At 47.5% G+C, this 12541-nt stretch overlaps 1 protein-coding gene across 1 annotated transcript in view; it reads left to right on the top strand.

Moving 5' to 3' along the window:
• Window positions 1-7305: 7305 nt before the first annotated feature.
• The window catches only part of ZFHX3 (zinc finger homeobox 3), a 241395-nt gene continuing 236159 nt past the window's right edge, over window positions 7306-12541 (top strand). The window contains exon 1 of the mRNA XM_019654459.1: window positions 7306-7842. The gene's annotated coding sequence lies outside the window, so the exon portion shown is untranslated. The remainder of the gene's footprint in view (window positions 7843-12541) is intronic.

Raw genomic sequence — 12541 nt, 5'->3', positions numbered from 1 at the left:
TGTGCGGAGAAAGCTGGGCTGGAGCTGGCCCCAAGGCCTAGCAGGACAGACGTGTGTGTGTGTGTGTGTGTGTGTGTGTGTGTGTGTGTGTGTCTGTGTCTGTGTGTCTCTCTCTCTCTCTCTTTCTCTGTTTCTCTCTGTCCCTTCCCACTGGGGGAGTCTGAATGCATATGCAGTTACACTCCCCCCACACCCCATTAAATATGGAGTTCTCCAGGCTTAGTGACTGCCTTCTCCTCAGGGTCACATTGAGTTCGAATCTGACCCAAGGTGCAGGAATCCTGCGATGGAGAAATAAAAGAATATACAGAATTGGGGTCAGGTCAGCTGCTCAGAGGCCAAAACCCCTACAGCTGCTTTGATTTTATTTTTTTGTGTATATTTTAGGCTCCTCCTGCCATGTTACAAATTGTGCCTCCCCCTCTCAGGTGTTTGCTCTGTAGTTAAAGGCACCAGAGCCTCTGCCTGCATAGATGTCTGTTCCCAGCAAGAATAGAAAACCCACAATACCGTATCCAAAACAAAACAAGGGAGGAGGGGGAGGAAGAAACCCCTATTGAGTTCAGGCAAATAAGGTTGGGTCTCCAGATCCGATTACAAAGCAGCTTTGAATATGCAAGACAGCACACAAGACCAGTTAGTCCAGTTACAACAAACTATTAAAAAGAGAGAGAGAGAGAGAGAAAAGAAAAGGCATGTTTAGGTCGTAATTTGTTAGTACAAGGAAAAGAATCCCACATAAAGCTGCCTCTTTTTTCCTCCCCTCCCTTTGCTGGCTTCACATACAATTCACTCACCCTTTTCCAATTCGTCTACTGTATAGGTTCTTTTATTAAAATCTTTTGGGTTTAGGAAGATCGCTGCAAGCAACACATTTTCTGTATTTTTTTCCCCCTTTATCTTAGAGGAGAGTTGGCAGGGGTTCTGTGGTTTGCAGTTACACAATATGTTATCATGTTTTTAATCACTAAATCATTGCAGTGGTTATAGATTTACAGTCTTGGGGTATTGCAGAGAGGAGCATCGGCGGCTATATATATGCTTTTAAATTACACCAATGTAAACTGCGTGCAGCAGCTGTGAATATGGTAGGCCGACTTCAATCCCCCCACCCCCAGCATTTTAGTTCTTTTTCCCTCTGTGATTTCCCCCCACCCCCCAGATTGTTTGGTTTGCTTAAAATGAGCTATCCAATGCCCTCTCCTTATTCCTTGTCTCTTGGGGGGAGGGGACAAAAAAATGTTCATTTCAGACCTAATCCCAGATAAGCTAGAATTCAAACTCGAGAATCATAGCTTTGGGTCAGAGAGAATAATAATAATAATAATAATAATAATAATAATAATGATGATGATGATGTGGACTTCCTAAGAAATACTCTTGGTTTCCACACTGACCTCCTGTATAGGGGTGGAGGGCTGATTGCAAATCAGGAGCTGGGGAGGGGGCACAAAAGGAAGGGGAGACAGGCTGTGGCGCTTGCCTGCATGGAACCCCCAGTGTCCTGTCACCACGAGCCCACTTTCAGCTTCTGTTTTTCATATTATTATGTAACAGAATCCTTGGCAGCATTAAAAATTCAATATTACAAGCTGATTGTAATGCTGCCTCATTAGACAGCACTGTCTGGCCTTGTATTAAGTGAAACACAGAGCATGGCTTTTAGATTATAAACACCAATAAATATTAAGGGTCAGCAGAGTCGGGGGGGGGGAAAGTCAGCTGGTTTTTTGGCCCTTTCTGGTTGTATATCCTCTCCGATCGTTTTCCCTTTACCTCCCCCCCTCCTCCCCACCATGGTAACTGTTATCTGTTTTCTTGGGATGCTGATGTGGTGACCCTGGTGACATTTTAGGAGGGCTTTTTATAGAGTTATCGTGTGTACACAAAAGGTTTGGAAGTTTGTTTTGTTTTGATCTGCAATAAACAGGTCCTTCACTTTGCTGATGTCATTTCCGTTCATATTTGAGTTGTTTATTGTGCTTCTTCGCAGAGCCCTCTCATCCCTACCCCCACCTCGCTTTTCAGCCAGAGCCTGTGGCTGCCTGGGGAAGCGGGAGACATGCTCCTAAGCTGCCAGGTCTGGGTTCAAAGGCTGAGAGTTGGGTGTCACTGCCTCGTCCTAGGGTTCGCCCGCTGGGGAGGCTGTTTCCAGCTTCGAATCTAGTTAAACACTTCGACATCCACTGCCCTGGTATTCTCGTGGCATACAGTGCTTCATCCCAGCTTCCTTTCTCTGAAGCACCCCTCCACACACACACACCTTGTCTGTGTCTTTAATACATGTTATTGTTTACTCCATGCACCTCGCCCCCCCTCCCAAAACCAACCTTGTAATGATGACTTCGATTCAGTTGCATATCTGAAGCTGGCATTAGCAATTTCGTGCTGTGAAAAAAAAAATGTTTCCAGGCGTTGCCCACAGCCTCCCCACCATCACCTTCCATCCCTGTTCAGGGTTTATTTGGCGTTGATTTTTCTGTTCTCTGCCTTTTCGTAGACATGAAGGCCGTTCTGGTATTACTAAAAATGACCGCGATGTCTAGTGTCTCTTATTTCCATGTGATCTACAATTGGAATCCCCCCTCTTCAAAAAAAAAAAATTGGGTAGGGAAAGGAAGAAGGAAAAACTGACTCTGTAGGCCCTCAAGGCATTCCTCTAATAGGATGATGGGTTTTAGGTTAAAAAATATATATATTATTGTTTTGTTCTTTTCAGTTTAGAAATAATAGGAAGAGAGGGAAAAGCAGTCATTAGGAAGTTCACTGAGCTGCTTTTTCCTACTAAGACGGGTGAGAAATGAACCTGCATTGACACTTGGCTCCATGTGAAAGCCCCAGTAACCTCTCCTCCCTTCCGTGGCCCTGGCCTTTTGTTCCTGGAGAACGGAGCTAAGGTGCTTTTTCTTGCAGACCAAAGGCAGCAGGCAAGGAGTCCCCTTGTGTGCCCATCGCCTTTAGATGGCCTTCTCATGGTTATTGTCAATGCAGACTCCCCCAAACAATTGCTCCGGGGAGACACAAAAGCAAAAACATTTGTCCTATTTTTTTAACCTCTTTGTTTTAGGTTTTTTTTTCTTTCCATCCATTCTTTAAATTTCACAGTTTCTATTTGTCTGCAGAGAGACAAACGGAACAGCATGAAGCACATTTTTACCGTAGGCCTCACTAGCGATTGGAACAGTCTCAATAGAAATCCAAATTCTAAAACACTGGCTGACTTGGAGGAGATGTGAAATTTCAGCTCGGGCTCTTAAGTCAGATTAGTACAGATTTTGAACAAAAATGCAACTACAATGAACAGATAAGAAAATGGGATTCTGGAATCATTTGGGGGAAGTGTAAAAAGGGTCATCTTTTGTTTATCTCTTAGTACCCTGCCCCATGAAGTGGTCGCTTGATGGGAAAGAATTGCAAACCCAAAGGACATTCTTCATTAAAATAAAATTTAAAAAATCCTGGTTGTTGTGCTTCTGGTATATCGTTGATTATTTTAACACACGTGTAGGGGAACTGTTGGTACATACTGTGGCACTGATGCTGTGTGGAGAATTTTTAAGAACTACGGTTTATATAAAGAGGCCATGTCCCCTCCCCCTTCTCTTTCCTCTCCTGTTTCCTTTTTCCTTTCTTCTGCCTCCAGCCTGCTTCCCCTCCAAGACTTCAGTGGTTTGTGTCAGGCGGAGTATGAAGGGATAGACAGTGGGGCCTGAGTCCACCGCTTTTTCCTGGCCCCAAACAAAGCATCCCTCTCCTATAATGTATGGATCCTAATTGCGATGCTGTCCTTAAGCATCTGTCTGCCTTTTCATTAAAATTCTCAATTTCAAGGTTTAGAAACACAAATGTAAGAATCCCCCTGGGTATAAAAGTCTTGCATGGCAAATTCTCTTTGCCCTTTCAGAAATAATATTTTTGTTAAAAAAACAAAAACAAAAACAAAAAGGAAAGAACGAGCTCTTGACCTAACATTTTAAAACTGGTTTAAGGCAAGTTCTTCATTTTTTCTTTTTTAGAATTTGGGCTTTGTAACTCAAAAGTAATTTGGAAAAGCTCTTCCCAATCACAGTTTTTTTAAAAAACAATGGTTACTCATTTGTGTCTTTCTTATGTGTGTCATTGACCAGTTTAGGGTCTGAGCTCGGAAGGATGGGTAAGCAAGTTAGATAATATTCCACTCATGATTTGGGGGTAAAAATGAATCTGTGGAATTAGCATTGTAGCGATAGATGGAGGCCTTGAGGTTTGTGTCACAGAAATGTGGATCACAACATCTGTGTGTATGCCTTGGCACAGCAGCCCCCAATCGTCTTGAGAGTGAGTTTGGGCCTGAACCCAGGAGGTACCAGTCCCCTAAATATAACTGCCTAGAAACGATGAGGTGAATTTGGGGAATGAAGTACAATTCAGCTCCAAATGTGTCTATGCTTATTTCAGGGCCTTCCCTCACCCCCCCTCCCCCCGGCATTTTTCTTTGTTAAAGCCTCAAGGTTATTTAAGAGGACTAGTTTTAAAATCAGTGTGTATGTATAATTGAATAAAGATAGAGGATCTGGAAGAATACACAAATCCATCTAAACCCAGTTGTGCTGTGAACATTGGAGCCCAGGTTTAGCGAGAAGTCAGAATGCTGACAATTCACTGTATTTCAGCTCAGAGATCATATTTACCTTTCCTGAAGTGAAAGGAGACAGCATTGGAGAGTGAGTGTGTCTGTGGGGAGAGAGAGAGAGAGAGGGGCTGGCCTCTGGCTTGGAGAGTGGGTAAGGGGAGGAGTAGGGAAGGGGTTAGCATTCCCTGATTTATTTTTTAAATATTTATCCTTTTGGCTGTTGCCAATTATGCTTTCCAGATGAGGTGAGACTAGTTTTGGAGAATTGGGAGGGAAGACTCCTCTTTTCTGCAAGTCGGTTTATTTGTCAACAGCATTCAGGACCACGCGATGATAGTGCCGGGCTGTCAGTGCTGGGTAGGCCATCGGTTAAATGTCAGGCAGCTGCTGCCCTCAGAAGAGTCAGGGCCTCCCAGAGTAGAACAGAACTTGCAACATGTATTTCAGAGAAACTGTTGATTCCATTTGTAAGTGCAGAAGTTGCCAGTTCCCTTTGAAGAGGTGTTCCTTTTGTGAATGGTGAAGTTTGAGTAGAGGTAACAACTCAGCTTTTGTGCAAGCCTTTATATTCATAATGGTGCAGAGGCTGTAGATTGCCTAGGCGCCTGTGGCTTACCTGTTAACATTTTTGCGTGTCACAGAGACAAGCTGGACCAGGCTTTACCATGTATGTCACTGGTGCCAGATTAAGATGAAGGAATGGGACCCTGAGTAGCTCTCAGTTCTACTTGTCAGGCCTCGGGAGGCGGGCTGCAGTGTCTGCTGCTTGGGACACTGGCCGTATCCGGACAGATCTCCCTCAGGTCCTTGTTCCCAGCACCTCCTCATCCTTCCAGAGTACTTTACAGCTGTTTCTTTGGGTTTTCTAGCTTTCATTTTATGGAAGATATTTATCAGTAGGCCTACCAGGTTCGTGATGTCACCAGATTACAAGGTTTTGTCCCCTGTGAATAAAAGTTCAAACAAAGAGGCAAAATTAGATTTTCTGGGAGTATAAACATGTCCTTGTTTGTCTTTAATGTAGCTGATGGGCCATGGGTTACTTCCAGGTAAGGAACGGGGGTCTGAAGCCTTCATTTTCCTGAAGAGATTTCCAGGGACATCTCTGCATGGCGTGTGCCACGTTGCTTGTGTTAGTGCCAGCATCATCATCTTCATGTATTATTAATAGTCACTTTTCAATTAAATTATTAATTGGTTTTTCTTTAAGGTGTTTTCAACTCATGTGGCTAATATAAATAATTGTGTGTTTTGGAAACACCACCTGTTCTTGGGCCTGAAGTCAGGCAGCCTGGAAACAGCTCTACAGTGATCATACTCTGGTTTATGGAATCATCCTCTACTTTTTCTTTCTCTGCTCTCCACTGCCCTCTCTACTCCCCTCCCCCCACTCTCTCATGTGTGACAGAATTTGGCTTGTGCTCTCTTCTTTGTCCCTAATCGGACATGATTCCCTAGAGGCAGTCTTTTCTCCCAAAGCCCTAGCTGGAAAAAAAAAATTTTTTTTTCCCCCGGAATCTCTTTTGTGGACTAAAACAGAAAGAGGGGCTGTCTGTCCCCAACAGGTTAGATATTGATATTAATTCAAACCCAAATTATGTCGTGTAAAATGCCTTCTACATGGTGACGTGAGAGTTTTCATCGGCCCAACATCCCTTTTCCTCCTGCATCAGTGTGTGCTTGATGCTAATACGATCCCATACATACAGCCCTTCGCCTCGTGAGCTTATTCTATTTCTAACACTCGCATGGTTCATTATTGTGCAGTTAGAAAAGACTCAAGGCTGTGGGGCCAGCCTGGGTGGGAGGCTCAGAAAGGGTCAAAGCAGGTGCCTTTCTGTGCTGAGAGAATTCAGAGGAAAGGCAGACTGAGCTTGGGCTTCTGGCAGGGAGGACAGGGGACTTCCGGTGAGATTTCTGTGGGGCAGCCTTTGCGGATGGGAATGGAAAAGGTGAACCTGGGGAGATATAAAAGTGCCCAGCAATGGCTTTGACCAACAGGGGTGGCCGCCTGAAATCTGAGCCCTGGGCGTAGGCTCTCCCTGTGCAGGGCATGATCTGTCTATGCCTGATCTGAACCGATATGGCTTTTTATAAGGCGAGTCTTGTTAAAGAGACTGTAAGCTTAATTGCAAACTGAGACTTTTTTTCACTTTTCTTTTTCATTAAAAACTCTATCCTTCAAGTCTCACTGGAGAGCAGGGGATGTTTTTATAAGTTTCTGCAGCTGAAAAACAGAAGTGCTCTGTAAAGCAGTTAATAGGATGGGTGTGTGTTTCAAATAAATTCCTGTCCACATTGGCTAATGTCCCCATGCTAGAGTGGCCTGGCTGTGACGTGAATGGGGCCCAGAGACCGAGGGCTCCGGTTTGGAGGCCCCAGGCTGCTTTTTGTGGCCGAGGGCGCATCCCTTTCTTCTCGCCCGCTTCTAGGCCGGCCCCTGACTTTTGATGAGTGAGGGGGTCAGCGCCTGGGGAGGACCGGGGCTTTGTTCCCGCCGGGCGGGTTCCGGGCCAGGCGCAGGCCAAGCAGCCCAGGGCTCCGGTCCCCAGGCGCCAGGCGCGCGGCCCGGCCTGCCCGGAGGCCTGTGCGCGGAGCGCGGCCGAGCACTCGGGTCTCGCGCGCCCGCGTGTGTCCCCATGTCCCCGCGGGCGCGGCCACCGCCGCTGCTGAGCACCCGGCCTGCGCCCGGCGCGACTGTAGATGTCAGGCTTTGCCCGGGGAGCGGAGCGGCGGCGGGGCTGTGAGTTTCAAATTAACCTTCCGCTTTGTTGCTGTGTAATGTGGATCCCCGAAGGCCCCCCGCCCCGCCCGCCCCCCTTCCCCCGGCAGTGCGCGCTGCAAACTGCGAGTTGAGCTTCATTTACATAAAGCGATTCCGGGCGGGCGGGCGGCCGAGCCGGCGGCGGGCAGGCCGGGGACAGGGGCGCGAGCGCCTCGCCCCGTGGGTGAATCCCCGCTGAACGCCCGGGGACCCTCCCTCCTGGGGAGGGACGACTGCCGTCTCCGGCCACCATCATGAGCCCCTCTCCCCTGCCTGCGGCACCCTTGCACCTAGGCAGAGCCACCTCGGAGCCCCGGGGGCAGCGGGAGGTGGGCAGAATGCCTCCGGGGGTGGGTAAGTTTGGGGCTCGGATGCCGCTGGAATTTCCCACTGTCGCGCACGCAGCGGCCCCCAGACCTGCAAGTGCCTCCTCTCTCCGGAGGTGTGCGGAGCCTTTGTATGCCAGGTGAGTCGAGCCTCCTCCCCGCCAGCCTGCCTGCGGCGTTCGCGCAGCCGGCCTGGAGCTGCAGGCAGGTGCTGCGAGTCTTGGCTGAACTTCCCATTCTCTTGGGGCATGTGGGGGAAGGGCATGCTGGATGCACTTGAACTACTAGATCCAATTGGAACCTACCTGGAGTGAGAGCCTCTGCTGGGCACAGAATATAGCCCTCCCTCCTTCCCTCCCTTCCATCTTTCTTCCCCTCCCTCCTTCCTTCCTTATTTTGCTTTTGGATCAGTTCCTGCCTTCTGAATATTTGAGACGCTGGTGTCATTTGGAGTTTGGGTTCCTCCGCCTAAAAATGCACCCTTCTCAGCCCGAGAGAGGTCACTGGTCAGTTCAAAGCAGTATGAAGAATGCCTTGTTGAGCAATGAAGGAGAGAATCAGAGTTTGGGAACTGGAAGCACCTTTGGAGATCCACTTGGCCATCCTCTAATTTTAGTTTGTTCCCACTCTGGAAAAACCAGAGCAGCTTTCATTTCCATGGGGGCGTGGTGGTGGTGAGGGGGGTCCAGAGGGAGAGCTGAGATGTTTGTGTTCTGTTAAAGAAGGAATGCCCAAGTTAGGTCAGTAGCAGAAAGAAAGAAAAAAAAAAGTAATGGTTGTAGGCTTAGAGGGAGAAGAACTTTCTGGAAAATGGCCCTGTCTGCTTTGGACATACCCGTGTTATGATGGGAAAACGCCTGGAGGGCACAGCCCCACAGGTCATGCCTGGTGTAGCCTGAGTGCATTGCCTGGCACGGGGTGTGTGGTGTATAGACTGGTTTAAATGAGACCTGGGATCAGGTGAACCCAGCGGGGTCATCCCTTCCCCCACCTTCTGTCTGTGTCATTTAACTGGCCTTGAAGACTCTAAAGACCACTGACAGATAACCTCAGAGTGGATGGACCCTTGGACACAGGGAGAATGCCTGTCCCTCAGGCTGCGGCCTGCTGGGCGGAATGCATCAAGGCAGGCAAGGAAAACAAACTTAAACCTGCAAGGTAGATAGAAAGTTATGCGTCCTCTTATTTCATCCCATGCTTTGAGACCTTTGGAGACAAGTCACCGAATAAATAGAGTAGAATTTGAAGCTCACGCTAGCCTGGGAACTTCATTTCTTTGCCATCAGGCAGCAGGTGCGAGTCTGTAGAGCTGGCCCCCCGAGTCTCCCTCATTCCTAAATTCAGGAGGTGTCAAACCTTCATGTTCTTTTAATGGCTGTGGTTTCTGGATAGTTTTCAAGGGGAAACCCTAAAAATCACGAGTTCCAGTAGGCTGGGCTGGAGAGGGAGGCCTGAGTGCTGGGGCTGAGATTGCATTTGAGAGGAAAACATACACCTTCCCAGGTAACCTGATCGAGCAAGGCCGAGACCGGGAACGGGGGCCTGTTCCTTGTTATCAGAACAGCCACTGGCAGCCCGGGATTCTGAGCCTTTCTCATTACCCAACCCCAACACGGAAAGCAATTAGAGAACAGAGGTGGGGTCTGAGGGGAGTCAGGAGACCGCAGTTTGAAATAATTTAAGGGTTTCAAGAACGGGGTCATGGGAGAGAGGTACGTACCTGGGTGTTTGCACACCTGTATTTGTGTTCATTATACTTTGCACAGACCCCGAAGGCCCCCCTTTCAGAGGGTGTGGGGCTATGAAGGCCAAGAGAAACTTTTCCCTTCCTTAAATGACATGAGTGAGGACATTGTCTGCGTTTTGTTTCCAGCATGTTTTCAGGGAGCGTGTAAGTGCCTCTCAGAACAGGCTAGGGTCACACTTTGCTCTTTTATTTAATTACACAGGTGTTACTTAACAACATGGGGCCGATGCAGAAGCAAGCACTTCCACACTTTGAAAACAGCCCTTTTGGAGTCACAAGGAATTAAGTGACTTGAAGACCTACTGTCTATGACATGGGTCACCTCCCTTTCTTGACTCTCTTTTGAAATGGCTGAACTTTCTGCGGGGATAGAGCTGCTTTTTTCCAGTTGTCCCGAGAACAGTTTTGATTGACGGAACTATTGAGAAACACTTGCTAACTCTTCAAAAAAAAAAAAAAAAATTTGAGCCGCGTCCTCAACCACCTGAAACTTGAATTTTGGTTTCTTCCCTTCCGTCTTTTATTTGCACAAATGAATGCTTAGGCTGGGTGGAAGGGACCCAAATAAAACAGTGCTCTCAGCAGGCCTCTGTTTGGCTCCTCCCAACAGGACAGTGAAGTGCCTTCCTTCCTGCTTTGGGAATGGATTTAACCGCCGTGGAATCTCGCTGCCAATTGGACTGCCCAGTGGCAAGGAGCGAAAATAAGAGCAATTTCAGTTTTCATCATTATGACCTTAAATGATTACTCGACGCTTCCAGGACATGGCCTGGCTCACCTTGGGTGACCTAAAGGTTGTTAGTTCATTAGAATAAATACTAGTGAAATATTATCTGGGGCTGGTGATGATGTAGCTTGGTTCCTTCAGTTCTGGTCACAGGCGGTATCCAGGGAGTGTGTCCTTATTGTCCCTGTGTGCTATTGTTCCTTTTGGATGTGGGGGCTTTTTTTTTTTTCTCCCGAAGCATTAGTGTGAGAAATACCCCAGGGCCCAAAGCAGGCCCTTACTTAAGAAATTATTTTTACTGCCAAGTTGCAACAGTTTCATGTTAAAAAGTAAATATTGAAGTGACTAAGTAACATTTTTATAGCAGCGTAGGAAATGGCCAGAATTACTTGAAGGGAAAGAAAGAGGGGTCCTTAACCTCCACTTTTGATGGTAGCTAGTAGCCTGCTTGCTTCATACGCTGAAGGGCTTAGCCTCGTCTTGTAGAGGAGGCAAGCAACCGTGATTCTGACCTGAAGAAACTTGCAGGCTCCATCTCACACACTCGCCAGCAGCATTACAGGGATAATGCACCTGACGTCCAACATCAGTAACCTCAAGAAGTATATAGCATGTGCTGTGGTTTATACTTCCATTTGTTATTAAAATGGTTGCTTGCTCTTAGCCCGGCCTATTTCTGTAATGTTTGTGCCTGTTGGCCGACCCTGTCTGGTTCCCCGAGGCTGGTGTCATTAACCAGGATGGGGGCTTTATGGTGAAAACACAACAGGAAGGCAGATTCCCAGCACAGTGAACTTCACAGGGGTCTCCACATATTCCGGTATGAGAATTTGGTGGTAATGGTGATTATTAGAAATCACAGCCCAGCTCAGAATCACCATCCTCTCTGCCTGGGTTCCAAACTGTGGTTAGGGACAAAGGGGACCCCAGTTTTACTGGAATCCAGGCAAGGGAATTCCTTTGCAGGAGTTAATCCCAATCAAATAGTAAAGGGTGCCTGTTCTGTCTGGAGTGCTGTGTCCTGAGTCCTGAGGCCGCTCAGACTGAGAAACAAACACACAGAAGCTAAGATTTGAGTCAAACTGCCTGGAGGAAGAGAGAGACCCAGCAACAATTTTGGCTCATTGGCAAGCCACTCTCCAAATCCAGATTAAGGAGAAAAACTACAAAATCAACAACTGTCAGATTCCTTTTCTATATGATTTAAAGTTGGCTGCCAGATCGTTCGTTCCCTTTGAACATGTGGGAAGTGACAGTCAGATGTTCGGGGCCTTTTTTCACTAATATGGTAAATGACTTCTATATGGAGAGGAACTGGCGAACTGACAGCAGCATTGTGCTTGAGCGTCAGAAGCACTGAGACAGCTGAGGGTTTTTTTGCTTTTTTTTCTGGTTTTCATTCTTTGGAACGGGACAAGATGGTGAGGACGGGGCTCTCTTTGCATGGGCCAGCCGTGAGGGGCATGTTTCTAGAAAGTTCTTTGCCCAAGGAAGGTGTCTTGGCTCCTTATTGGTTAGTTTTAAAAATGATTTTGTTTTTTGCATTAGTTGTTTCTCTCCACCTTTCACCCTTAATTCCTGAAGTTTCTTGCTTTTTCAGGGATAAGGGTGTGACTAAAAATGGGAAGGAGACAGTTTGGTAGGTGGCAAATTTGGCTCCATTTCACACAGCAAGACTTTTGTTTTGTTGGTTTCAACCCCAGGCAGGGCCTCTTAGCATAATGCCTGTACTTATTCTGCATTTTGGGTGAGCCCTCCTTTCCCATGGGAGGGTCACCCTGCAGTCTGGTCAACGAGAGGATTAATGCACTGGGGTTTTTGCTGTGTGCCCTTCCAGAGAGGCCTTAGCTGGCCTCCTATACTGGGGGAGTGAGAGGAGGTCTAAGGTGGTTCAGCTGCTCTTTCTGGGAATTTTGTGCCACCTCCCAGATTTTTCCATCCTCTTCCCGCCCTGCATTTGGTCTAAGGAGTGGGGTAGGCAAAACCTGTCCCTTCTGGCTGCTGCTGAAGACATCACCGCTCCCCCACCCCCCCCAGCCTGCTCCCTGTGAAGACCGGGAAGCACCGGAACCTTCCCCCCTTCTATTCTGCTAATCACTTAATGGCCTGAAAGGCTTTCCTAAATGATTATCTTGTCTTTAATTTTAAGTGGGTCTTTGGAGCAACAGTTGGGAGTGTATGGAGTAGTATCTGTAAGGCCACTCTGAACTGGGAAAACTGGCTCCATTGGACTCTGGGAAAAGACGGTGGAATTTTCATCTGCTGCTGATTTCATGCACTGTCCTGAAAGTGATTTCAGCCACAAACCTTTGATCTGGGAGTGAGACTTTCCCCTACTCGTGTGCTTCTGGGGGCTGGAGTTAGC

This window comes from Hipposideros armiger, unplaced genomic scaffold (assembly GCF_001890085.2).
Source record: "Hipposideros armiger isolate ML-2016 unplaced genomic scaffold, ASM189008v1 scaffold_9, whole genome shotgun sequence".
In the NCBI taxonomy this organism is placed as follows: domain Eukaryota; kingdom Metazoa; phylum Chordata; class Mammalia; order Chiroptera; family Hipposideridae; genus Hipposideros; species Hipposideros armiger.
The sequence above is the reverse complement of the archived record's forward strand: the minus strand, read 5'-3'. Positions and strand labels throughout refer to the sequence as shown.